The sequence below is a fragment of the Mobula birostris genome, chromosome 8, assembly GCF_030028105.1.
Source record: "Mobula birostris isolate sMobBir1 chromosome 8, sMobBir1.hap1, whole genome shotgun sequence".
Taxonomy (NCBI): Eukaryota; Metazoa; Chordata; class Chondrichthyes; order Myliobatiformes; family Myliobatidae; genus Mobula; species Mobula birostris.
Genome location: NC_092377.1, coordinates 163,330,762 through 163,356,565, shown reverse-complemented (window position 1 = coordinate 163,356,565; position 25,804 = coordinate 163,330,762). Strand labels below are relative to the sequence as shown.

The window sequence follows — 25,804 nt, the reverse complement described above, 5'->3', positions numbered from 1 at the left end:
CTCAGACACACACATACAATAACACACCCTCACACAGACACACACATGCTCACACAGACACACATATACAGTAACACACCCTTGCACAGACACACACATCCTCACATAGACACACACATACAATAACACACCCTCACACAGACACACACATACAATAACACACCCTCACACAGGCACACACACACACTCACGCAGACACACAACACACTAAGACGCTCACGCACACACAATAACACACAAGCAGATGCTCAGACAGACACACATCCCATAACACAGCCACGCAGACGCACACTCACACACAATAACACACTCACGAAGGCGCTCTCACACAGACAGTCCCTGCTCACCTCTCTCCCCCCATCCCCACCCCGCAGTCCGAACCACCGTTCAGGGAGTTAATAGACCCGGGACAGGGAATGAGATGGAATGGTGGGCGATCCATTCCGGCGCCTCGGTGCTCCCGTTAGGGTTTTTCGTGCGGCCGGCCCTCCGCTGAGAGAGTGTAACCCGACACTGTAGAGCAGGCACTCTCTGCATTGTGAGCCGGGTCTGACCCAGGCTGGCGGCGAAGCGGAGGAGCCGGCAGCCCCCGGTCGCATCGAGCCTCGCTGGGCTGCGTGAGTAACCGAGAAGTCGGCGTCTCGGAGCGGGACGGGAGGGGGGCGCGCCCTTTGTTGAGTGAATGGCCAAAGCGTGCCGGGGGCGACAATGAATGGTGGGCGAGAGCCGCCGCGCCGAGGAGGGTGGTCGGGACCCTGGGGACAGTCCGCCCACCTCCTCGGCCGGGGGATGTTTTACCGTACCTGAACGCGGGGCTGGAGCCTGACCCCCGCTCTCTGGGAGTCAGAGGGGAGGGGGAGGACTGCGCAGAGACCCAAGACCACCCCCGAGGGGGGGGGGAGGTATTTGAGTACGAATGGGGAGCATCACATGAACTGAGGACCCCACCTCCTCTCAGACCCAGTCTGAAGAACGAGAGAGCGCGGACAGGGTTGCCGATAAATCAGAGAGAAAGAGATGCACAGATAGATAACTCCAACACACAAGTTGTCTGGATGGAACTAAATTTACCTGAGAACGTCGTGGTTTCCACGGTTTGTTTATAGACACACAGGTATATCAAAGTAAATTCCTTCCCGCTGAGAGTATACCGGATAATTGGGACACATCCCACATCGAGAAGAGTACATTTTGGTCAATTTAAGCGGCTGCCCCTATCAGACGAAGCCTCACGGAAATAGTTAAAAAGGTATATAAAGAAAGACCAACTGAGTATGTATTTAAATGAAACAGAACAAATTAGAACACTATCAAATACTACTGCAATACTATAAAATTGTGTTTTAGTTCCTAATGCTTGTCACTGTAAATGAATAAAATCAGCACAGATACCAAGTGTAGCTAATGACTTGTCTTCATGCAATGCCATCAACGATTGCATCCTCCAAATCTTCATTTTCATTGTAACATTCAATATGATTGTTGATACCTCCAAATTCTTTGCAGTTCCTAACTTGTTGAAGGGGTGAAATTGTTTCATTTTCACTCCCTGCCATTTCTGGCATCTCCAAGTCTAAGAGCAAAACAGTTCCGAATTATCTTACTGTTTGTGTATGTATGTGTGTGTGTATATATATATACCTGTCTCACCTGACCGTTGCCATGAATTTCTCACTGGCGTATGGGTCCCCAACTTTAGCACCTGGCCACAAAGGTGCGTCTTGGTTGGTCCAGTGACTACAGTCAGCTTGTAGACTCCAGAGTTCAACAGTATCATGATATGGAGGTGTGTGAAATCATGAGGGACATAGATGGGGTGAATGCACAGTCTTCTTCTCCATGGGTGGGGAATCAAGAAGTAGAGGGCGCAGGTAAAAGATGAGAAGGGAGAGGTTTAGTAGGAAGATGAGGGGCATTTTTTTTTACTCAGAGGGTGGCAGATGGTATACAAAGTAGGGTAGTCTCTGGTCATGCACTTTGGTAGAAGGAATAAAGATGCAGACTAGAAAATGGGGAGTGAATTCAGAAATCAAAGGTGCAAAGGGACTTGGGATTCCCAGCCCAGGTTTTCCTAAAGTTAATTCCCTAATATTAACACCTCATTCACCTTCGTTACTAATATGCAGGTTGAGTCGGTGGTGAGGAGGCAAATGCAATGTTAACATTAATTTTGAGGGCCTAGAATCTAAAAGGAAGGCTTGATCAGGCAACATGTGGAGTCTTGTCAGCAGTTTGGGGCTCCACGACTAAGAATGGATGTGCTGGTATTTGAGAGAGTGCAGAGGAGGTTCATGAGAATGATCCCAGGAGTGAAAGGGTTAACATACGAGGGGTGTTTTGATGACTCTGAACTTGACACACTAGAGTTCAGAGAAATTGAAACCTACGGGATATTGAAAGGCAAGACGGAGTGGACCTGCACAGGATGTTTCCTATCGCGGACCAGCAGGCACAGACTCAGAATACAGGAACATCTCTTTAGAACAGGACACACTGAGGAATGTCTTTTGTCAGAGGGTGCTGAATCTGTCTATTTTGTTGCTGTAAATGTCTGAGGTGGTCAAGTCATTGGTATATTTAAAGCAGAGACTGGTAGGTTCTTGATTAGTAGGGGAGAAGGCAGGAAAACGGAGTTAATGGGGAAAATAAATAAGAAAGTGTGGGATAGCAGAGCAGACTTGATGGGCTGAATGGCCTAATTCTGCTTCTATTGCCTTATGGTGTATAGAATGAATTGCAGAGGAAAAAACTTTTACAAGGTGGTTGGACATGTACGTGGATAGGAAAGGTTTGGACCAGAGGTTCCCAAACTTTTTTACGCCTTTGTCCAATACCATTAAACAAGGGGTCTGTGGAGCCCAGGCCGGGCGACACCTGATTCAGAGGAAGATTGGCCAGTCGGGTCTGATTGGATGCGCATTTGATTGACGTGGAGCAGCTGGGCTGGAGGCCTGTGTCCGTGCTGAGCTCGGATCTTGCCCCATTTGTTCAAAGTACATATACTGAGATTCAGCTTCTTGTGGGCATACTCAATAAATACAATAACCATAATAGAATCAATGAAAGACCACTCCCAAAAGGTCAAAATACGCAGATGGCAATAAATATTGAGAACATGAGATGAAGAGTTATTGAAGATGAGCCCATAGGTTGAGGGAACATTTCACTGAAGGGGGTTGAGGGGTAATAACTGTTCCTGAACCTGGTGGTGTGGGACTTGATGGTTGAGGGGTAATAACTATTCCTGAACCTGGTGGTGTCGGACCTGATGGTTGAGGGGTAATAACTGTTCCTGAACCTGGTGGTGTGGGACCTGATGGTTGAGGGGTAATAACTGTTCCTGAACCTTGTGGTGTCGGACCTGATGGTTGAGGGGTAATAACTGTTCCTGAACCTGGTGGTGTGGGATCTGATGGTTGAGGGGTAATAACTGTTCCTGAACCTGGTGGTGTGGGACCTGATGGTTGTAGGGTAATAACTGTTCCTGAACCTGGTGGTGTGGGACCTGATGGTTGAGGGGTAATAACTGTTCCTGAACCTGGTGGTGTGGGACCTGATGGTTGTAGGGTAATAACTGTTCCTGAACCTGGTGTTGTGGGACCTGATGGTTGAGGGGTAATAACTGTTCCTGAACCTGGTGGTGTGGGACCTGAGGCTCCAGTACCACCTTCTTGATAGCAGCATTGAGAAGAGAGCGTGGCCTGAGTGGTGGGAGTTCCTGACGATGGATGCTGCTTTCCAGCGACATCGCTCTGTGTGGATGTGCTCAGTGATGGGGAGGGCTTTACTTGTGATGGGCTACCACTACCTTCTGTACGATTCTCCGTTTGGGGGCATTGATGTTTCCTTATCAGGCTGTGGTGCAACCAGTCTGTATACTCTCCGCCACGCATCTGTAGAGGTTGGCTAAAGTTTTAGATTTTGGTCCATCCCTCCCCCTCCTGTCTTCTCCTATCATTTTGGATCTCCCCCTCCCCCTCCAACTTTCAAATCCCTTACTCACTCTTCCTTCAGTTAGTCCTGACGAAGGGTCTCGGCCTGAAACGTCGACTATACCTCTTCCTAGAGATGCTGCCTGGCCTGCTGCGTTCACCAGCAACTTTGATGTGTGTTGCTAAAGTTTTAGATGTCGTGCCGAATCTTCGCAAATCCCTTAGCAAGTAGAGGTGCTGCCCTGATTTCTTTGTAATTGCACTTATGTGCCAGGGCCAAGACAGCACACTTACTCCTGTGCAGAGTTTCCTAGTAGGAAGGAAGTCACGGGTTGAGTCTAATGCCTGATTTACCGTCCCTCTCGACTGGGTTTTCAGTGCAATGACCACCATCTGCCCCCGCCTCCTTTTTGATGTTGTTTAAAAACTCCTTTCTCAAGTCGCACCGAGTCAGATTGTCATTGGTGATTACTGTACTCTTGGGAGCACTTTGTGTATTTAATTATGCTTAAAATTCTGTATGAAAGCAGGGTTTGATATCTATCTATTAATGCATCACTTGGGTAGGGGTATGTGGGCAGTGGGAAAATGGTCCCTCTTGTGTTTATCAATCTCATGACTGGAGATTCAGTAAGTGAATCTGCCACTTTGATCTAGCCCAGGCTTTCATTAATCTACTGCATCGCACTAGCCTTTATTGGAATCTATGCTTAAGTATTATTTATCTTTTTATAAGTGGTAGAGGGGGTGCTGGGTATAATTGTGTATGCAAGGTACGGGGGAGGTGTGGAATGGTCAGGGGGTTTGTGGTAGGGTCCTTGTTTCGAATTATGTATGTGTGGGAATGTGTGCAGGGTGAAGATGGGTGTGGGTGAGAGTCAGTGAATGTTGGTTAGGATCTGAGGGTGTTTTAGTGTGGGTGCTTAGGGTCAGGCAGGGCTGTTGGCTCAGGTTAGTGGGGGTGTAGTAGGGTTGGTGGGGTCAAATCTCAAACTCTGTTAAAGAGGAGAGGATCAGATGTGAGGAGAGAGGTGACCATCTCCCTATCGGCTCCCATCTCCACTGAAGTCTGGTTCAGATTCAGACTTGCTGATCACGTGCACGTCGAAACATACAGTGACATGTGTTGTATGTGTTAGCAACCAGCACAACCCAAGGATGTGCTGGCTTCAGCCCACAAGTGTCACCAGCACAGCAAGTCCCACAAGGTTCAGTCAAGCCAACAGTGTCCCACCTCATTTGAAGACTTGAAGAGGTTGCCTCGGTCAGAGCCAACGCCCCCCTTCCAGTAAGTAAAAGTGGGCACCCTAGTAGCAAGCCATTCGACTTGGGTATTGGAGTTTGCAGTTCAATTCTGACGTCATGTACGTCCTCTCCCTGCAATGCGTGGGTTTCCTCCGGGTGCTCCGGTTTCCTCCCACAGTCCAAAGGCGTACTGGTCAGTAGATTAATTGATCGTTGTAAGTTGTCCCGTGATGAGGCGAGGGTTAAATTGGGGGTCGCTGGGCGGCGCAGGTCAAAGGGCCGGAAGGGCCTGTTCCGTGCTGTTTCTCAATAAGCAAATGGAATGTGTTCCAGGCTGAGATCTTTCATCTGGGTTTCATCTCCTTGTCAGCCCAGATGAAGGATCTTGATCCAAAACATCAGCCGTTGATTTTCCCTCACAAACCATAAACACAGGAGATTGTGCAGATGCTGGAAACTCAGAGCAACACACAAACTGCTGGAGGAACTCAGCAGGTCGGGCAGAATCTATGGAGGGGAATAAACAGTCGACGCTTCGGGCCGAGACTCTTCATCAGCACTGGAAAGGAAGGGGGCAGAAGGCAGACTGAGATGGTGTGGAGGGTGGGTGGGGGAAGGAGCAGAAGCTAGCAGGTGATAAGGAAGACTAGGTGAGGGTGTGAAATGAGAAGCCGGAGGTGATAGGTGGAAAAGGTGAAGGGCTGAAGAAGAAGGAATCTGATAGGAGGGGACAGTGGACCAGGTGAGGAAGGGAAGGGAAGGGAAGGAGGAGGGGAACCAGAGGGAGGTGATAGGCAGGTGAGGAGAAAGGCAGGGTAAGAGTGGAGCCAGAATGGAGAATAGAAAAAGAGAGAAGGGGGGAGAAATTACTGTAAGCTTGAGACGTCGATGTTTATGCCTTCAGGTTGGAGGCTTCACCGACGCACACAAGGTGTTGCTCCTCCAGCCTGAGAGTGGCCTTATTGTGGCAGAATGGGAATGGGAAATGAAACGGAAATGGGTGACCAGTGAGCTACGGTGGCAGAGAGAGCGATAGTGCTTGACCAAGTGCTGCCAGGCCTGCTGAGTTCCTCCAGCATTTTGTGTGACGCTCCCTCCACAGATATTGTTTGACCTGCTGAGATCCTCCAGCGTTTTGCTTATTTGCAATCCTAACCACCTTCTCACACAGCTCTGTATTCCTAAAGTTCCCGCCCTCTGGGAACAACAGAGAGTGCGCATCAACACCAGCAGTCTCTCCTGTCTCCAATCTACCGCCAGGTCTCTGTGCAACCTTTGCAAGAGCTCTAATGTTCACTCTAATTAAAGTAAGGTAATTAGATTCCTTAGGTAGTCAATATAAAACTATGTTTAATTAAGTCAATATCAGCTCCATTTTATCCGAGCCACTGGGGAAGTGGAGGTCCTGGTGCAAAATGTGCAAATACCGAGTATGTAGGTATTGCAAGTAATTAGGAACACGAGAAATGCTACGGATGTACCGTGGAGGGCATTCTATCTGGCTGCATCACCGTCTGGTCTGGGGGGGGTGGGTGCATGGGACTGAAGAAAGCTGCAGAGAGTTATAAAGTTAGTCATCTCCATCATGGGTACTAGCCTCTGTAGGATCCAAGATATCTTCAAGGAGTGGTGTCCCAGAAAGGTGGCGTCCATCACTAAGGACCCCCACCACCCAGGACATGCCCTCTTCTCACTGCTACCATCAGGAAGGAGGTACAGGAGCCTGAAGACACACACTCAGTGATTCAAGAACAGCTTCTTCCCCTCTGCCATCCGATTTCTGAATGGACATTGAAGCCATGAACGCTACCTCACTACGTTAATTTTTGCGTACTTATTTAAATTACAGTATATATACACCGTAATTCACAATTTTTTTCTCTATTATGTATTGCATTGTACTGCTGCCGCAAAGTTAACACGTTTCATGATGTTATTAAACATGATTCTGATTCTGAAGAGGAATGTTATTGTTTTATTGCTGGAGAATTCAGTACAAAGTTTGTTCGCTTGTTACGTGTTAAGTTGTATTACGTGGGCAATCGTCGTCTTTCCATGACCACGATTGTTCTTGGCAAATCTGCTACAGAAGTGATTTGCCATTGTCTTCTTCTGGGCAGTGTCTTTACAAGATGGGTGACCCCAGCCAATATCAATACTCTTCAGAGATTGTCTGTCTGGTGTCAGTGGTCACATAACCAGGACTTGTGATCTGCACCGGCTGCTCGTACGACCATCCACCACCTGCTCCCATGGCTTCACCTGACCCTGATAGGGGGCAAAGCAGGTGCTACACCTCGCCCAAGGGTGACCTGCAGGCTCGCGGAGGGAAGGAGTGCCTTGTAACTCCTTTGATGGAGATATCTCCATCTCCACCCCCACCTTCAATACAAAAGTAGGGAAGTTATAAAGTCAAATTCAAGTTTATTGTCACATGCACAAGTACATCAAAGTTCAAAGTAAATTTATTATCAAAGTACTTGTTGGTCACCATATGCTACTTTGAGATTGATTTTCCTACATTTATTTACAGGAAAATCAAGAAATACAGTGCAAATAAACAAAATAATTCTGAGAACATGAGTTGTAGAGATTCCACAGGTTGTGGAATCTGTTGAGAATCGAGGTAAGTGAAATTACCCACACTGGTTGAGGAGCCTCATGATTGTAGGGTAATAACTGTCCCTGACCCTGGTGGTGTGGGTCTTGTACCTCCTTCCCGATGGCAGTAGCAAGAATAGACCATGGCCTGGAGGGTGGGGGTCCTTGATGATGGATGCTGCTTTCTTGTGTCAATGATGGTATATGACACAGAACAATACAGCACAGGAACAGGCCATTCAGCCCACAATGTTGTGCTGACCCAGCTAAAAAGCAAATCAAAAACACCCAAACACTAATCCCTCCTACGTACACATGTCCATATCCTCCATCTTCCTCACACCGTTGTGCCTGTCCAAACGTCTCTTAAAAGCCTCTAATGTATTTTCCTCTACCGCCATACCAGGCAGCCACCACTCTCTGAGTAAAAAACTTACCCCTCACATCCCTTTTGAATCCAGCCACTCTCACCTTCAATGCATGTCCTCTGGTATTAGACATTTCAACCCTGGGAAACAGATACTCCCTGTCTACTCCATCTATAAAAATAAATAAAAGAGCCCTGGCAATGGAAACATAGAAAACCTACAGCAAAATACAGGCCCTTCGGCCCACAATGCTGTGCTGAACATGCCCTTACTTTGGAAATTACCTAGGGTTACCCATAACCCTCTATTTTTCGAAGATCCATGTACCAACCCAAGAGTCTCTTTAAAAGACCCTGTGGTATTTGCCTCCACCACCGTCGCCGGCAGCCCATTCCCTGCACTCACCACTCTCTGCGTAAATCCTCTTGTGGGCGATCTAGGGTGTGAAGGCTAACATTTAAAAATGAGAGGCGGTAACCTTAGCACATAGATGAAGCAAATATTTTTCTTCCAGGAGGTCTTAACTTTTTCTTCCAGGAGGTCACTTCTTCAAAGGACATTGAATATTTTTTAAAGGCAGGGGTAATGTAGCAGTTAGCACAGCGTTTTACAGCATCAGCTGTAAGATCAGGAGGGTGGCAGGGTGGAGATATGTCTCTACCAAAGGAGATGTAAGGCGCTCCTTCCCTCCGCTAACCATTGGACGAGTTGTAGCACCTGCTTAGCCCCCGATCAGGGTGATGTGAAACCATGGGAGCAGGTGGTGGATGGTCGTACGAGCAGCCGGTGCAGATCACAAGTCCCGGTTACACCAGGCAGACAATCTCTGAAGAGTATTGATAATGGTTGGGGCCACCCGTCTTGTAAAGACACTGCCCAGAAGAAGGCAATGGCAAACCACTTCTGTAGGATAATTTGCCAAGAACAATCGTGCTCATGGGAAGACTGTGATCACCCACGTCATACCACACGGCACAAAATGAATGAGCGAACGAACATAAGATCAGGGTTCGCTTCCCGCCACCGTCTGTAATATTCTCTCCATGACTGTGTGAGTTTCCCCTCATGTACCATGGGTTCCTCACACATTCCAAAGTCGTTGGGGTAAGTAAGTTACGGGCACGCCATGTTGGTACTGAAAGCACCAGTGACACTTATAGGCTGCCCGGCACGTTCTTCGCTGATTTCAGTTGACAAAAATAAGCGCATGTTCTGATGTACACGTGACAAATTTGGGCACCCTGGTAGTGTGACACTATTACAGCTCGGGACGTTGGAGTCTGGAGTTCAATTCCGACACAATCTTTAAAGATCCCCTCCTCATGGAATGTGCATGTTTTCTTCAGTTTCTCCCACAGCCCAGAGACCTGCCGGATTGGTTAATTCATCATCGTAAATTAGGCTAGGGTTAAGTAGGGGTTGATGAGCGTTATGGTTTGAAAGGCCAAAGGGGCTATTTAATGCTGTTTCTCTAAATCAGGAGTTCTCAACCTGGAGTGCACAGACCCCTCAGTTAATGTTAAGGCTCCATGGCATTAAAAAAATGGTTGGGAATTCCTGCTCTAAATGAAAGAGTACGTAAATAACTAGAATCTTGAAACGCAAGAGGGGGGAAGTAACCTTGGATGATTGAGAGTGCAGAGTTTAAGTTAGGACCTATCAGCCGCAACCTTATTGAAAGGCGGACAGATTGCCTGTTGCTACTTCCGATTCATAAGTCTGTGTTTGTAGTCAGATGCAATAATAATGGCACATTTAAAACAAACGTATAGACCTTCAGACCCTGCACCTGGGTTTATTAATTCATAATGCATTTGAATTAAATCTCTTTGTCCGCTGGAGATGTGAGGTGCTAATATATTTAAATAGTGGCCCAGGAAATCCTGAGCAAACAGCATTAAGCTAATATTGATTGATCTAAAATGCAGAACTCGGAAGACCAAGTTAACACTGGGATCACCAAAGTTCCTGCACTTTGCACCGAATCAGAATTGGAAACAGGTTTATTATCACTGACTTAGAGTAATTGCTGTGAAATTTGTTGATTTGTAGCAGCGGTCATAAAATTGCTATAAATTAAACAAATTGATAAATGCAAAACAAAAATGGAATGACAAAGTAGTGTTCACAAGCTTCTCAGAAATCTGATGGTGGAGGGGAAGAAACTTATTGAGTTTCTGTCTTCAGACTCCTGTATCACCTCTCCGATGGTGGTAACGAGCAGTGGATCTGTCCTGCGTGATGGGGGCCCTTAATGATGGATGCCAACCGTCTGAGGCGCTGTCTCTTGGAGAGGTCCTCGCTGGTGGGGGGGAGGTTGTGCCAGTGATGGAGCTGGCACAGTCTGGGACCCTCTGTGACCTCTTGTGGTCCTGTACTTCTATGCCAGGCAGTGATAGAGCCAGTCAGAAGCTTTGGTATGAACATTGAATTCTCCAACTTCCGGTAATTCCCTCCCCCTCCCTTCCCCCATCCCTATGTCACTCTGCCCCTCCCTCAGCTGCCTACCACCTCCCTCATGGTTCCGCCTCCTTCTACTACCCATTGTGTTTCCCCCTATTCCTTCTTCACCTTTCCTGCCTATCCCCTCCCCCACCCCTTTATCTTTCCCCTTACTGGTTTTTCACCTGGAACCCACCAGCCTTCTCCTTCCCACCCTCCCCCCACCTTCTTTATAGGGTCGGTGCCCCCTCCCTCTTCAGTCCTGATGAAGGGTTCCGGCCCGAAACGTTGACTGATCATTTCCACTGATGCTGCCCGACCTGCTGAGTTCCTCCAGTGTGTAGTGAGTGTTGCTTTGACCCCAGCATCTGCAGAGTATTTTGTGTTTAAGCCTTGCATAGTACCTTTGTATAGAAATTTGCAAGGTGACATACCAAATCTTAAACTCCTTAATTGGGTCAGTGTGTCGGGCCCAGGATAGATGCTCTGACATGTTGGCACCCAGAAACTTGAGGCTGTTCACCCTTTCCACCGCTGACCCCTCAGTGTGTGTTCTTTAATTTACTGAAATACTGTGTGGACCAGGCCCCTCCAGCCCTATGAGCCAGGCTGCCCAGCGACCCCGGATTTAATTCTAGCATAATCACGGGACAAGTTACAATGACTATCTAACCTACTATCCCATATGTCTTTCCTGTGGGAGGAAATTGGCACCCAGAGGAAACCCACACGGTCACGGGGAGAATGTACAAACTCCTTACGGGCAGTGGCAGGGATTCCGGGCTTTCCTCACCTGAAAGCAGTTCTTTAGTCTTGCTGACGTTGAGTGCGAGGCTGTTATTGTGTCACCATTCAACCAGCCGTGCGGTCTCACTCCCGTACCTCGCCTCGTTGCCCTGGAACACTAGGTGTAAGAGTGATTGCAATACCAATTAGGGCCACTCGAGGGTATTGGAGATTCCAGACTGTGCTGTAACCAGTCAGAATGCTCTCCACCGTGGGTATTTAGGTAGATGGCATTGATCTGGTGGGAGAACATCCTTCACAGACCTCCAACACTCATAAACTCCTGATTGCCTCCAGCCTTCCTGCACTCAGGTACGGTTGAGATTTGAGCCAAGGGCTCAGGTTCCCTGGCCTGGGTCCAGAGACAACACCAGCCAATGCTTCATGCCACGTCTGACAGCCAGGCTGGCACCACGCTGGGCAAATGAACCTGCTTACTGCCCATTATGCTGCTGGCATTTAGGACAGCAATGAAGGACCTCCATTTCTGACAGTGTTCGGGGCTTCCTTCATCGTGTCAGTTGCCTCCTCTCAGTTTTCACTACTGTCGGACATGCAAGTCCCAAGTGGAGACTCAGGAATACCGTCGCACTCAGACGTAGAAGGATTCTTCACTGCTGTTTCCATAACAATTTTGTTTTTCCAGTCAGGGTTATTAGCCCTGAGCTGAACCCCCAAGCCTGAAGGTCCAGTGGACCACTCTTAGTCTGGCCTCTACCCTTTGACCTGTTTGGCATGGGTGACTCTACCAAGAGCCAAAGCATAAAGCCCTGACTCCAGCCAGCATCGCTCTCCGGGTCATTGAGGCACGCAAGCCTCCAAACCCAACGACAAGTTTGTTGTCTTCTTGGAGGTGGGCAAGTTAAAGATTAGCTTTATTTCTTACACATACATGGAAACATATAGTAAAATGCATCGGTTCTGTCAATAACCAGTCCAGGGATGTGCTGGGGGCAGCCCACAAGTGTTGCCCTGCTTCCAGCACCAACGTAGCATGCCCTCAACTCACTAACCCCAACCCGTTTGCTTTTCTAAAATCTGTTCCAAGTCTCTCACCACAAACAGTGGCTCCCCATTGCTGAGGTGCAGGAAGTAAATCCTATTCGAGAACTTGTGGAGAATTTAAAGCCAGGAATCTGAGTTTGACTTACTATGAAAGTGTCGGTGATACATCCATGGAAATTTGAGAGTGGAAAATTCAAAAACTGCAGGTGACTGACTTAAGATTTACTTTTCCCCAGCAAAAGCAGTTGTCATTGTCATCATTATGTGTTGTGTCATATGACATGGGCGATCATGGAGTGTGATTGTTCCTGGCAAATTTTTCCACAGAAATGGTTTGCCATTGCTGCCTTCTGGGCAGTGTCTTTACAAGACGGGTGACCCCAGCCATTATCAATACTCTTCAGAGATTGTCTGCCTGGTGTCAGTGGTCACATAACCAGGACTTGTGAACCCTGCTGCACAGCAAAAGCAGTACGTTGCAATTTTCTTAAGTGTTTGCAGTTGATGAGTGTACTCATTGCTGAAGAGATTGTCGTATTGTCATTTTAAAATTTTTTTCTGCTTGGTGCTGATTCCCCAATGATAGAACCTAGCTAAGCCAGGCTTACAAACCTCCACGTCCAGAGGCTCAGTCGGTAAGGAGGACAACTTTTCAGATTCATTATTTAATCTTGAGTGTTCGGTGTTCTTTTCTCTGCATGTGTTATGATTTGCCTGAACTGCTCCCAAGGTTACACTGGGGCAGGAAGCTGGTGTGGAACTATTTCAGGGGAGGAATGCAGGATTGGGGATTAGCAAACTTGAGGATTAGTGGCGGCATGGTAGAATAGTGGTTAGTGTAACCCTATAACAGCGCCAGTGATGTGGGTTCAATTCCCACTGCTGCCTGTAAGGAGTTTGTACGTTCTCCCCGTGACTGCATGGGTTTCCTCCGGGTGCTCCTGTTTCCTCCCACAGTCCAAAGACCTACTTTACGGGTAAGGGTTACTGTGATGTGGGCATGCTGTATTGATACCGGAAGCAGGACGACACTTGCAGACTGATCCGTGGCACATCTTCAGGCTGTGTTGGCTGTTGACACTAACTGTGTGTTTTGATGTACATGTGACAAGTGAAGGTCGACTTTTAAAATAAAGCAAATCTTTAAAATTAATCCTTGCCTTTGATAAATAGTCTATTTTTTTTCTTGTCTGGAAAACTAAATGTAGCCCCTTGGCCCTCTCCATGGTTTTGTCCTCATCGTTGTCATGTTCGCAAACCGCTATTCCAACTTTGATATTGGTGTAAATGTCCAAACAATTCAGGAACAGCTTCTTCCCCATGTCATCTGATTTTTGAATGGACGATGGACCAATGGACACTAACTCACTACTTTTTTTTCCCTTTTTGCACAAATTATTTTAAAATATTTTTTATATACATATACGTACAGTAATATATATTGCATTGTACTGCTGCCACAAAACAACAAATTTCACGACATGTCAGTGATATTAAACGTGGTTCTGATGTGCTGGATGGTGTGGAGGTCTGCGGGATACAGCAGTAGCAGAGGGAATGCCACAATGGTGGTCGCAGCTGGGATTGTGTGAGATATTGCAGGGATCAACAGCCTTTCTCTCCCAAACCGTTGTTGAGCCTTTTTGACACTTTCATGGGAGGATAGCTCCTCGTCAAATGCAGTCAGCAGATACCTGTCAGAGAGCAGTGTCCAAACACCGGAATTGGAATTGATTGGTTCATTGATGAGTAAGGGTGTCAAAGGAGAGGCAGGCGGATGGGGTTGAGAGGGAAAATAAATCAGCCATGTTAAAGGTTGGAGCACACTCGATGGTCCAAATGGCTAATTCTGTTCCTATGTCTTATGGTCAATCATAGAATGCAAATGATGTAGAAACATAGAAAATAGGTGCAGGAGTAGGCCATTCGGCCCTTTGAGCCTGCACCACCATTCAGTATGATCATGGCTGATCATCCAACTCAGAACCCTGTACCTGCCTTCCCTCCATACCCCCTGATACCTTTAGCCACAAGGGCCATATCTAACTCCCTCTTAAATATAGCCAATGAACTGGCCTCAACTGTTTCCTGTGGCAGAGAATTCCATAGATTCACCACTCTCGGTGTGAAGAAGTTTTTCCTAATCTCAGTCCTAAAAGGCTTCCCCTTTATCCTCAAACTGTGACCCCTCGTTCTGGACTTACCCAACATTGGGAACAATCTTCCTACATCTAGCCTGTCCAATGCCTTTAGGATTTTATACATTTCAATAAGATCCCCCCCTCAATCTTCTAAATTCCAGAGAGTATAAGCCTAGTTGATCCAGTCTTTCATCATATGAAAGTCCTACCGTCCCAGGAATCAATCTAGTGAACCTTCTTTGTACTCCCTCTATGGCAAGAATGTCTTTCCTCAGATTAGGGGACCAAAACTGCACACAATACTCCAGGTGTGGTCTCACCAAGGCCTTGTACAACTGCAGTAGTACCTCCCTGCTCCTGTACTCAAATCCTCTTGCTATGAATGCCAGCATACCATTCGCCTTTTTCACCGCCTGCTGTACCTGCATGCCCACTTTCAATGACTGGTGTATAATGACACCCAGGTCTTGTTGCACCTCCCCTTTTCCTAATCGGCCACCATTCAGATAATAATCTGTTTTCCTGTTTTTGCCACCAAAGTGGATAACCTCACTTTATCCACATTAAATTGCATCTGCCATGAATTTGCCCACGCACCTAACCTGCCCAAGTCACCCTGCATCCTCTTAGCATCCTCCTCACAGCTAACACTGCCACCCAGCTTCGTGTCATCCGCAAACTTGGAGATGCTGCATTTAATTCCCTCATCTAAGTCATTGTGTAACAGCTACAAAGAAAGTTCAGGTCAGATCAGGATTCAGAATAATTTATTTATCACACGTACATCTAGACTTTAAACAGAAGTTTAGCTTGACTTTACAAGGTCTGAATTACGACCCAATGCCTTTCAGCCGCCCAGTTATCTCCACGGCTAAACTCAGGCAGGTGGTGCTCACTCTTCACTCTCCTGATTGACATGGCCAAAAAAAAAACTCCACATTCTGGAGAAACTCAGCAAGTCAAGCAGCATCTATAGAGGGGAATAAACAGTCGATGTTTTGGGCTCTGGAGCCTTCATCAGGACTGGAAAGGAAGAGTTCTGGCTTTTGGCAGAAGTCAGTGGCTGCAACTACTGATGAAGTTCATGGCTCCACAATTCTAAGACCTTGCACAGAGAGGGAAGAGCGGCAAGGCTTAAACAAAACGCATATCCTTGCCTGTAAAGGCTTTGCAAAGTATCACTTGGAAGATACTGTAAAGATGTGGAAGAAGGTTTGTGGTCGAGTGAGTGTTGGGCTAACGCCTTAACACTTTAAGGTGGAACTTTTTGGCCTCAACACTAAGTGGTGTGTGTGTGGCATAAATCAGCCAGGAAACACCATCTCTGCTGTAAAGTTTGGTGGAGGTAATAGTATGTTATGGGAACAACACACATTAAAGTTGCAGCAGGCTGGGCAACATCTCTAGGAAGAGGTACAGTCGACGTTTCAGGCCGAGACCCTTCGTCAGGACTAACTGAAGGAAGAGCTAGTAAGAGATTTGTGAGGGGGAGGGGGAGATCCAAAATGATAGGAGAAGACAGGAGGGGGAGGGATGGAGCCAAGAGCTGGACAGGTGATTGGCAAAAGGGATATGAGAGGATCATGGGACAGGAGGCCTAGGGAGAAGGAAAAGGGGGAAGGGGGGGGAAACCCAGAGGATGGGCAAGGAGTATAGTGAGAGGGACAGAGGGAGAAAAAGGAGAGAGAGAGAAAGAATGTGTGTATATAAATAAATAACGGCTGGGGTACGAGGGGGAGGTGGGGCATTAGTGGAAGTTTGAGAAGTCAGATGTTCATGCCATCAGGTTGGAGGCTACCCAGACGGAATATAAGGTAGTGTAAGCTTTTCTTTCTCCCTAGGCCTCCTGTCCCATGATCCTCTCATATCCCTTTTTCCAATCACCTGTCCAGCTCTTGGCTCCATCCCTCCCCCTCCTGTCTTCTCCCATCATTTTGGATCTCCCCCTCCCCCTCCCACTTCCAAATCTCTTACTAGCTCTTCCTTCAGTTAGTCCTGACGAAGGGTCTCAGCCTGAAACGTCGACTGTACCTCTTCCTAGAAATGCTGCCTGGCCTGCTGCGTTCACCAGCAACTTTGATGTGTTTTCTTGAATTTCCAGCATCTGCAGAATTCCTCATGTTCATGTTATGGGGATGCTTTTCAGCAGCAGGGACTGGAAACCTGTTCTGGTTTGATGGGAAGATGAAAGATGCCAAATATACAGAGATCCTGGATTAAAAACCTGCTCGTCTCTGCCAGGAAGCAAAGCACACTGCCAGAGCAACCATGGAGTGGCTTCAAATGAAGAAAATTTAATGTCCTGAGTGACCCAGCAGACCCCTGACCTTAACCCGACAGAACGTCTCTGGCAAAGCCTTGAGATTGCTGTCCACTGTCTCTCCCCAACTAACCTGGCACAGTTTGAGCAACTTTGCAAGGAGGATGGTCAAATCTTGCTCCATCACGTTGTGCAAAGCTAGTAGAGACTTATTGACTTTAATAGTTGGAAGGACTGGTTCAACTAAGTACTGAGCAGAGGGGATGAATACTTTTGAACTTCTGACAATTCAGCTTTTGAAGTTTTAGTTTTTCTTATTTTTGGATTTCTTGACTAGGGATTGTAACCTAACTAAGTGCTTGGCCTTGTTACACAAAAAATGCTGCAGGAAATCAGAGGTCAGGCAGCATCTATGGAGGGGAATAAACAGTCAAGGTTTCAGGCCAAGACCCTTTGTGAGGACTTGAAAGGAAGGGGCGAGGGCGCCGGAATAAGAGGATGGGCGAGGGGCTGGCAAGTGATGGGTGAAAACAGGTGAGGGGGAAGGTGGGTTGGGCAGGAGGTAGAATGAAGTAAGGAGCTGGGAGGGGGATAGTCATAGTCATACTTTATTGATCCCGGGGGAAATTGGAAGGTGGAAGAGATAAAGGGCTGAAGAAGAAGGAATGTTCTTTTGATATTATTGAAACCTATGGAATATCGAAAAGCTTAGAGTGGCTGTGGAGAGGACACTTGTGGGGGAGTCCAGGCCAGAGCAAAGGACGTTGGAAATGGACACTTTTCACTTGTGGGGGAGTCCAGGATCAGAGGGCACAGCCTCAGGATACAAGGACGTCCCTTCAGAATAGAGATGCCAGAGAATGGTGGCTCTGTGGAATTCATTGTTACAGATGGCTAAGGAGGACAAGTCATTGGGTTTATTTAAAGTGGAGGTTGACAGGTTTTTGATTTGTAAGAACGTCAAAGGTTGGGGGGAGAAGGAAGGCGAATGGGGTTAAGAGGGATGATAATAAATCAGCCATGATGTAAAGCGGAGCAGACTCGATGGGCTGAATGGCCTACTCCTGCTCTATGTCTTATGATCTATTTACTCTGAAGTAAGAGAAGTGTCTTGACAGGCAGTAGATGCGGGTTCCATTGCAACACTCAGGAGAAGCTTGGACAAGGAAATGGACGGGAGGGCTACGGTCTACGTGCAGGTCAATAGGACTTGGCAGAAAACAGTTTGGTATGGACTAGCTGGGCCGAACGGCCTGCTTCTGTGCTTGTGTGCTCTCTGACACTATCTTGATGAAGGTTATATCACTTAACAATTGATAATACACACAGGGTGAGTGATTTTTTACTGAACTCAGTGCTGACTCACGAGGCAGCTGTAAATGTCACCATTGCGATTCATGGATACCTGGGTTACGTTTAATCACCCGTGTTCCGGGCAGTTTATCACAGTGTCTCTGCTGCCACAGGGGCAGCACGTGGGTGCTTGTCTCCTTCGATCTGAGGATCATTCCACGCTGTAGACCAACCCGGACCACCACCACTATGGCCTGGCGAGTTGTCCCACGTGACACAGTACACAGTCTTGGCCACACTCATGTACAGTGGCTAGTGTGTCCGAGACTTTTGCACAGTACCGTGTTGTCAACGTGGAGCGGAGAGCGAATTTGTAACTCTGGCCAGAGCAAAGGACGTTGGAAATGGCGAGAGTCGGGCGCCACAGGAGGGGTGGGGGGGAGAAGTGGCAGAGAAGGAGTGCCAAGAGTGGGTGGTGTGGGTGCAGACACCAGGCAGGATCATTTGCTTCCAAACAATCGGTTTATTGATCGTTACAGAATGTTTCTCTGGTGCTTCCTACTCCCTCCCCTCTCCCTTCCCCTTTTCCCAACCATGATTCCCCTCTCCCTGTCCCCTTCCCAATCTCAGTAAACGACAGAGACCCATGTCAGAATCAGGTTTATCATCACTTACGTGTATCATGAAACTTGTTTCTTTTGTTGCTGCCGTGCAGGGCAATACATAAAATTGCTACTGTACTGTGCAGACCTGTTAGGCACCTGAGCTATGTATGCTGTGTGTGCTTCAGACTTTTCTACTGTACTGAAGGTAAGAGACACCTGGATTATACAAAGCTTGGAAATATACGGGAGCGCGCGGGAGACTGGCGGGATGGATTTACCAGTCACAGGTATCTTCTGCCGCCTGGGAACGTAGTTCATAAGACCATAAGCCATAGGAACAGAATTAGGCCATCGACTGTCTCTGCCGTTCAATCATGGCTGATTTATTTTCCTTTCAACCCCATTCTCCTGCCATCTCCATGTTACCTTTGACGCCCTCACTAATTCAGAACCTTCACTTTAAATACCACCCCGTGGCTATAAAGAAATTCCTCCTCATCTCTGTTCTAATGGTGTTGTTCCTTTTCACGCCTTGTGGCACATTAGGCGCCATTTCCGTAGCATTTGACTGTTTTATGAGGCCGAGTTCAACCCGGCGCTGATGGAAAGCACGCAAGGAGCCGGCCGGATTTGAACTGGGGACATTTCCCTCAAAGTCCAATGCTGATGCCACTACACCACCCGCTGGCTTATCTGTTCCAATGGAACATCCTATTCTGAGGCTGTGTCCTCTGATCCTAAGCCCACCCACTGTAGGAAACATCGGTCCATTTTGTCTAAGCCCTTCAGTGTTCAGTAGGTTTCGCTGAGATCCCACCTCATTCTGAAAACCTCCAGTGAGTACAAGCCCAGAGCCACCAACGTTCCTGTACCTCCTACCTGCCGGCAGCGGAGAGAAAAGAGCATGGTCTTGGTGGCAGGGTCCTTGATGGTAGATGCTGCTTTTCTGCGACAGCACTCCATGCAGATACGCTCAAAGGTGAGGAGGGCTGTATATGAGATGGGCTGGGCCATATCCACTACTTTTTGTGAGCTTTTCCGTTCAAGGGCATTGGTGTTTCCATATCAGGCTGTGATACCACCAATCACTGTACTCTCCCCTGCACATCTATCGAAGTTTGTCAAAGTTTCAGATGTCATGCCGAATCTTTACAAACTCCTAAGAAAGTAGAGTTGCTGCTGTGCTTTGGAATGGCACGTACATGTTGGACCCATGAAAGATCCTCTAAATTACTAACAGCGAGGAATTTAAAGTTGCTGGCCCTCTCCACCGCTCATCCTCCGATGAGGACTGGCTCAGGGACTCTGGTTTCCTTCTCCTGAAGTCGATGATCAGCTGCTTGGTCTAGCTGACGACGAGTGAGAGGTTGTTACTGTGGCACCACTCAGCCAGATTTTCAGTCTCCCTCCTCTACACTGATTCATCACCAACTTTGATTCAGCCAACGATGGTGGTGTCATCAGCAGGCTTAATTACGGCATTGGATCTGTGCTTAGCCACACAGTCATAAATATAGCGTGAGCAGAGCAGGGGGCTAAGCACACAGGCTTGTGGTGCACCTGTTGCTGGTGGAGCTGGTGGAGGAGATGTCGTTGCCAATCCGAACTGACTAGGGTCCGCAAGTGAGGAAACCAAGGATCCAGTTGTATTGGAGCCAAGGTCTTGGACATTATTGATTGGTTTTGAGGGGATGATAGGAAGGTAGGAATGAAGCGGTGATGGGACAAGGAAATGAACAAGGGATTGAAAGGTAAAGGACGATGGAAATTTAGGAAGGTCAGAGTAAAAGTGAAAATGAGTGAGATGGAAATAGAGGTTGGACATATAGTGCTCTTGGTGTATTTCAGCCCGTGGTAACTGTTCAATGCAGACATTTCTCAGTGAGCTGTGGGATGGCCAAAACTACAGATGCTAGTGTCGACATAAATTGGGGGACCACTTTGTCAAGCACCTCCGCTCCATCCGCCAAAAGCAAAATTTCCCAATGGCCAACTGTTTTAATTCTTCCCCCCATTTCTGTTCTGACATGTTGGTCCACAGCCTCCTCTTGTGCCAAGACGAGACCACTCTTACGGTACGGTGGAGGAGCAACACCTTATATTCTGTCTAGCCTTCAACCTGATGGCATGAACGTCGGTTTCTCCTTCTGGTAATTTCCCCCTCCACTTTTTCCTTTGCCCCTCCCCCTTCCCTCTACTTCTATTCCCCACTCTGGGCTCTTACATCTTCTCACCTGCCTGTTACTTCCGCTGGTGCCTCTCCTCCTTCCCTTTCTCCCATAGTCCACTCTCCTCTACCTTTCTCACCCACCTGGCTTCACCTGTAATCTTCCAGCTATCCTCCTCCTCTCCCCCCACCTTCTTATCTTGACATCTTCCTCCTTCCTTCTCAATCCTGATGAAGTGTCTCGGCCCGAAACGCCGACTGTTTATTCGTTTCCATCGATGCTGCCTGACTGCCGAGTTCCTCCAGCGTTTTGTGTCAGCTGCTCTGGTGTGAAGAACTGATGAGCATTGAAAATGAAACCACAGTGTAGTTTACCGGCCGGCTTGTTCACAAATCATTGATCCCTTGTGTGGACTTTCTGTGCAAGGATTCTGACTCAAGAATACCCATGGGAAAATTACAGTCTCCTCTGCTCTCATTCGAGATCAGAACCACCGGTTAGCAGGTGATAAAATATTCATTTTGCGTCACTGTCTCTGTTCAGGGTTATTTTATAGAAAACACAGGAACACATTAACCCATAGAATGTCTTGAATGCCTGGAACAAAGGGTCTGAAGATTGTTACATTTGAGTTATAAAACAGAGCCAGAAATACAGCCTGTACTTCAAACACACACACACACACACACACACACACACACACACACACACACACACACAGGAACATACAGACACACCCCCCCCCGATATCCACACACACGTCCCCAGATATCCACCCCCCAGACATACACACACACACACACACACACACAATCATACACACATGCACACCCATACACAGAGATAGACACGCATACAGACACACAGATATATAACCCACTCTCACATGCACTCTCTCGTGCTCTCTCACGCGCACTCTTGCACACACAGACGTACGCACGCACACACACACATATAATATCTCCTGGGTGATGTAGATCCTTTATGATGGCCCCTCTTTTGGGACACCACCTTTGAAATGTCCTGGTGGTGGGAGTCTAGTGCCCGTCTTGGGACTGGGTGACTCTGCAGCTCTTCCCAATCCTGTGCTGCGGTGTCTCCATACCAGACGATGATGCAGCTTTACTCTAAGACCACAAGACATAGGAGCAGAATTTGGCCCGTCGAGTCAGCTCTGCCATTTCATCATGGCTGATCCAGTTCCCTCTCAGATCCAATCTCCCGTATCCCTTCATGCCCTGACAAATCGAGGATCTATCAACCTCTGCCTTAAATATACCCAGTGACACAGCCAGCTATGACAGTGAATTGCACAGATTCACCACTCTCTGGTTAAGGAAAATCGCTGTTCTAAATGGACGTCCTTCTGTCCTGAGGCTGTGTCCTCTGATCTCAGACTCCCCACCATTAGAAGCATTCGGCTGGTGTCAGTGAGATCACCTCACCAGTCAGGATGCTCTCCACAGTGCATCTGTGTAAATTTGCTGGAGTCTTTGGTAACATACCACGGCCAGCTCCGAACTGAGCAGGAAGGGACACGTAGCTGCTGAGCGAGAGGTGTAGCTGCTGAGCGAGAGGTGCATCTGCTGACTGAGCTGGTGAACTGTTTTGATTCAGTTTAAGACACAATTAAAAGCTCAAGTGGGATTATGTGGCTCAGGAAAGAGGTTCCTTGAGATTAGCACAACATTATGTTTGCAGTGAGAGAACAGCAGCACAGATTGACTGCAGAATCAGCTGTTAATTTTATTTAGACGCTGAAGCTTAGGACGAGTGTTTGCATGCTTGAAGCCTTGAAAGCAACTGTTCAGCTGACTGTCGAGTATCAGTTCACTGCCAGTGCCTGATTACACTGATTTCATTACGTGGCAGAGCTCCAAGTGTGGTTTTAACCCGAGCCAATAAATTCGCAGGGATTCGATAACTATATAAGGCTGGCAATCTGGCGCTGTTCCTGATGGGTGACTGGCGTCGTTCCTCACTGGCGACCCGCTCAGTTCCATTGCCGTTTCAACGCAGGCCCGCCTCCCTGGTGGCCAGATCCCATAAGGGGTGCTAGCCTAGCGCCATGCTATTACAGCTGGGAGTTCGGTTCCAGCACTGTCTGTAAGGAGCGTGCACGTGCTCCCCGTCACTGCGTGGGTTTCCTCCGGGTGCTCTGGTTTCCTCCCACAGTCCAGAGGTGTACCGGTCGGTAGGTTAATTGGTTTTTGTAAATTGCCCCTTGCTTGGGATGTATTGCTGGGCAGTACAGCTTGTTGGGCCAGAGGGCCCGTTCCACGCGGCGTCTTGAAATAAGTTTAGTCCCACGTAAAAAGGAACGTCGGGACATCAGAAATGGGAGCCCTTCTTGCGTCTCGTGTCGCCGGTTGTGGGATCCCGCTGTGCAATCGGGACCCGCCGCCCCTTTCCAGAAGGCTGCTCATTGGAGGCCTCACCTATTGAAGATGGCCTTGACAGTGGTGGGGAGGCTGGAGCCCATGATGAACCAGGCTGAGTTTACAACCCTCTCTGCAGCTTTTTCCAGTCCTGGGCTCCGAGTCTTCTAGTCCCAGGATGTCAACTGTTAGTCCCCTTCACAGATGCTGCCTGATCTGCTGAGTTTCTCCTCCATTTTGTGTGTATAGTCAATTTAATCTCTCCTTTTGCCTCTGGTACATTCCTGTGTCACATCAGTCAGTTTGAGAAACCTTCACTGCTCTCTCTCTGGCAAGTGCATCCTTACCACACGATTCTGCAGGTGTGGTCTCACCAGGACCCCGTGTGGCTGGACTGAGACATCCTCACTTCTGGGCTCAAACCTTCCTGATATGAAAGCCAACGTACCAGATGCCTCCTGATCCCTGCCTCTTCCACGCCTGGAGATGGACAGTTTGGTCTGGGAGGACAGTACACTGTTGCCAGACAGAACCACGAGGTTCTCCAGATGCTGGAAATCCAGAGCGATACACGCACATGATGCTGGAGGAACTCAGCAGGTCAGGCAGCATCTGTGGAGGGGAATAAACAATCAACGTTTCAGGCTGAGACCCTTCATCGAGATCTTCTCTCTAACTTTTGGTAATTTTTCTTCCTCTTCCTCTTCCTCTTGCATTGCCCACTCTTGCCTCTTCCCCTGTCCTGCATCTTCCTCTGGTGCTCTTCGTCCTTACCTTTCTCCCACGGTCCGCGCCCCTCTCCTATCAGGTTCCCCCTCAGCCCTTTACCTTTTCCACTTATCTGTGGGGCGGAATAAAGAGCTGAGGCCCTTCATCATTCTTATTCTTCCCCATACACGCTGACCTGCTGAGTTTCTCCATCCTTTTGTGTGTGTGTGTTACAATGGAAGGGGTGGGGGAGTAATTACTGGGCGTTGGAGAAATCGATTTCTTGCCATCAGGTTGGAACCTGACAGCAGGAACAATTCAGGTGGGATTATCACACCATCGTCTAAGGCTGGCTCCATTATTGGAGCCAAACTGGACACACTGGAGGATGAGGTAGAACAAAGGACCCCATGGAAAATCCTGGCCATTCTGGACAATGTTTCTCACCCTCTGCATGCCACCTTGGCTGAACAGAGGAACACTTTCAGTGCTAAGACAACTAAGCTTCTCCAAAGAGTGCTATATGTGGTCATTCTTACCCTCAGCCATTAGACTCCATAATGAGTCAACCTGTAGCCGGGGAAGTGGTGACCCCCCCCCCCCCCCCCGTTAGACTGTTTGAGGTAATTTATTTTTTATTCTTTCTACTTCTCTTCTAATATTTATATCTGTGCACTTGCAATGCTACTGTGACGCTGTAAATCCCTTTGGGATCAATACAGTATCTATCTCTCTATCGAATACACTCAGTGGGTTCCCTCCCTGCTCCGTGCGTGGTACGGACAGCAGAGGTGGTACGAGGGACAAGTTTTGGCACGTGTTCACTTAATGTCAGTAAAAGTTCCCCCCCCCCCACCCCCATTCATATGCACCGTGGAGCATTTTGTTCTATGCGTTGTCAGGCTGGAGGGTGGGTTGGGATCACCTGGGCTGCAGTTTGACCCCAAAATCGACTCCAAAGGCAAGGAAAGGAGTCCAGAATATTACATTCAGTCATGGCAGTGGAGGACTGCAGAGCCAAGGGATCTGTAGTCATTGTTTTAATCACATCGCTCAGGTTAACAGAAACGGGCTTAATGACTGCGGCAGGAATGTGCTGTCTGCTGTCTGTATTGATTTGGAGGGAAATGCTCCATTGTTTCTACGGCAACGTGGCTGAGCCCAGTGCAGGCGAGACTAATATAAATCCTGATGAAGACACAGATGAAGGGGATTGAAAGCAGGGTTGTGCGGCAAACGGGCATTGTCAAACAGAAAGGATTACCCTGCCATTCCTCCTCCCCCCAACCCTTGCAGTGAAACAGACGCTTGTTTTGTTAAGCGCAATCTACACTGCAGTAGCCTGTCATTACAGCGCGCAGAGGTGGACGCTTTTCACGATGACACTCTGAAGTATTTGAACCTCCTTGACATAAGTCGTGGAGAACATATGGCGCGTGCAGAGAGCCTTTCCCAACACTGCGGGCGCACTTGTGGTGGAGACGTGCTGTGAATGACATTTATCAGCCCACAGCAGCCCAGGGCTGCGGTGAAATTCCGCTCTCCGTACATAGGTTGGGACATCGGTACAGGCCGGGGCTCTCTCTCTCTCTCTCTCTCTCTCCTCCCCAGATACTGAGCGCAGCACAAGTCCTTGTGTGCCCCGTCATCCTCAAGGCAGAGAGACTCACAAAAATTATTACAAAACCTCAGAAAAGAAACACACAAAATGCCGGAGGAACTCAGCAGGTCGGGCAGCATCTATGGAGATGAATAGACAGTCGATGTTTCAGGCCGAGTCACTTCATCAGGACACCAGGATCTTGGCCTGAAAAGTCACCTCTTTATTCCTGTCTGTAGATACTGCTGACCTGCTGAGCCCCTCAAGCACTT

The 25,804-nt window shown here is 48.0% G+C and overlaps 1 protein-coding gene across 5 annotated transcripts in view; it reads left to right on the top strand.

Annotated features, from left to right (window-relative positions):
* The first annotated feature begins 540 nt into the window (after positions 1-540).
* The window catches only part of LOC140201903 (zinc finger MIZ domain-containing protein 1-like), a 231,349-nt gene continuing 206,085 nt past the window's right edge, over positions 541-25,804 (top strand). For 3 of the 5 annotated variants that reach the window (XM_072266685.1, XM_072266684.1, XM_072266682.1), the window contains exon 1: positions 541-617. The gene's annotated coding sequence lies outside the window, so the exon portion shown is untranslated. Of the gene's footprint in view, positions 618-1,106; positions 1,250-25,804 lie in introns of all 5 variants that reach the window. The other 2 variants (XM_072266683.1, XM_072266688.1) reach the window with 2 other exon arrangements.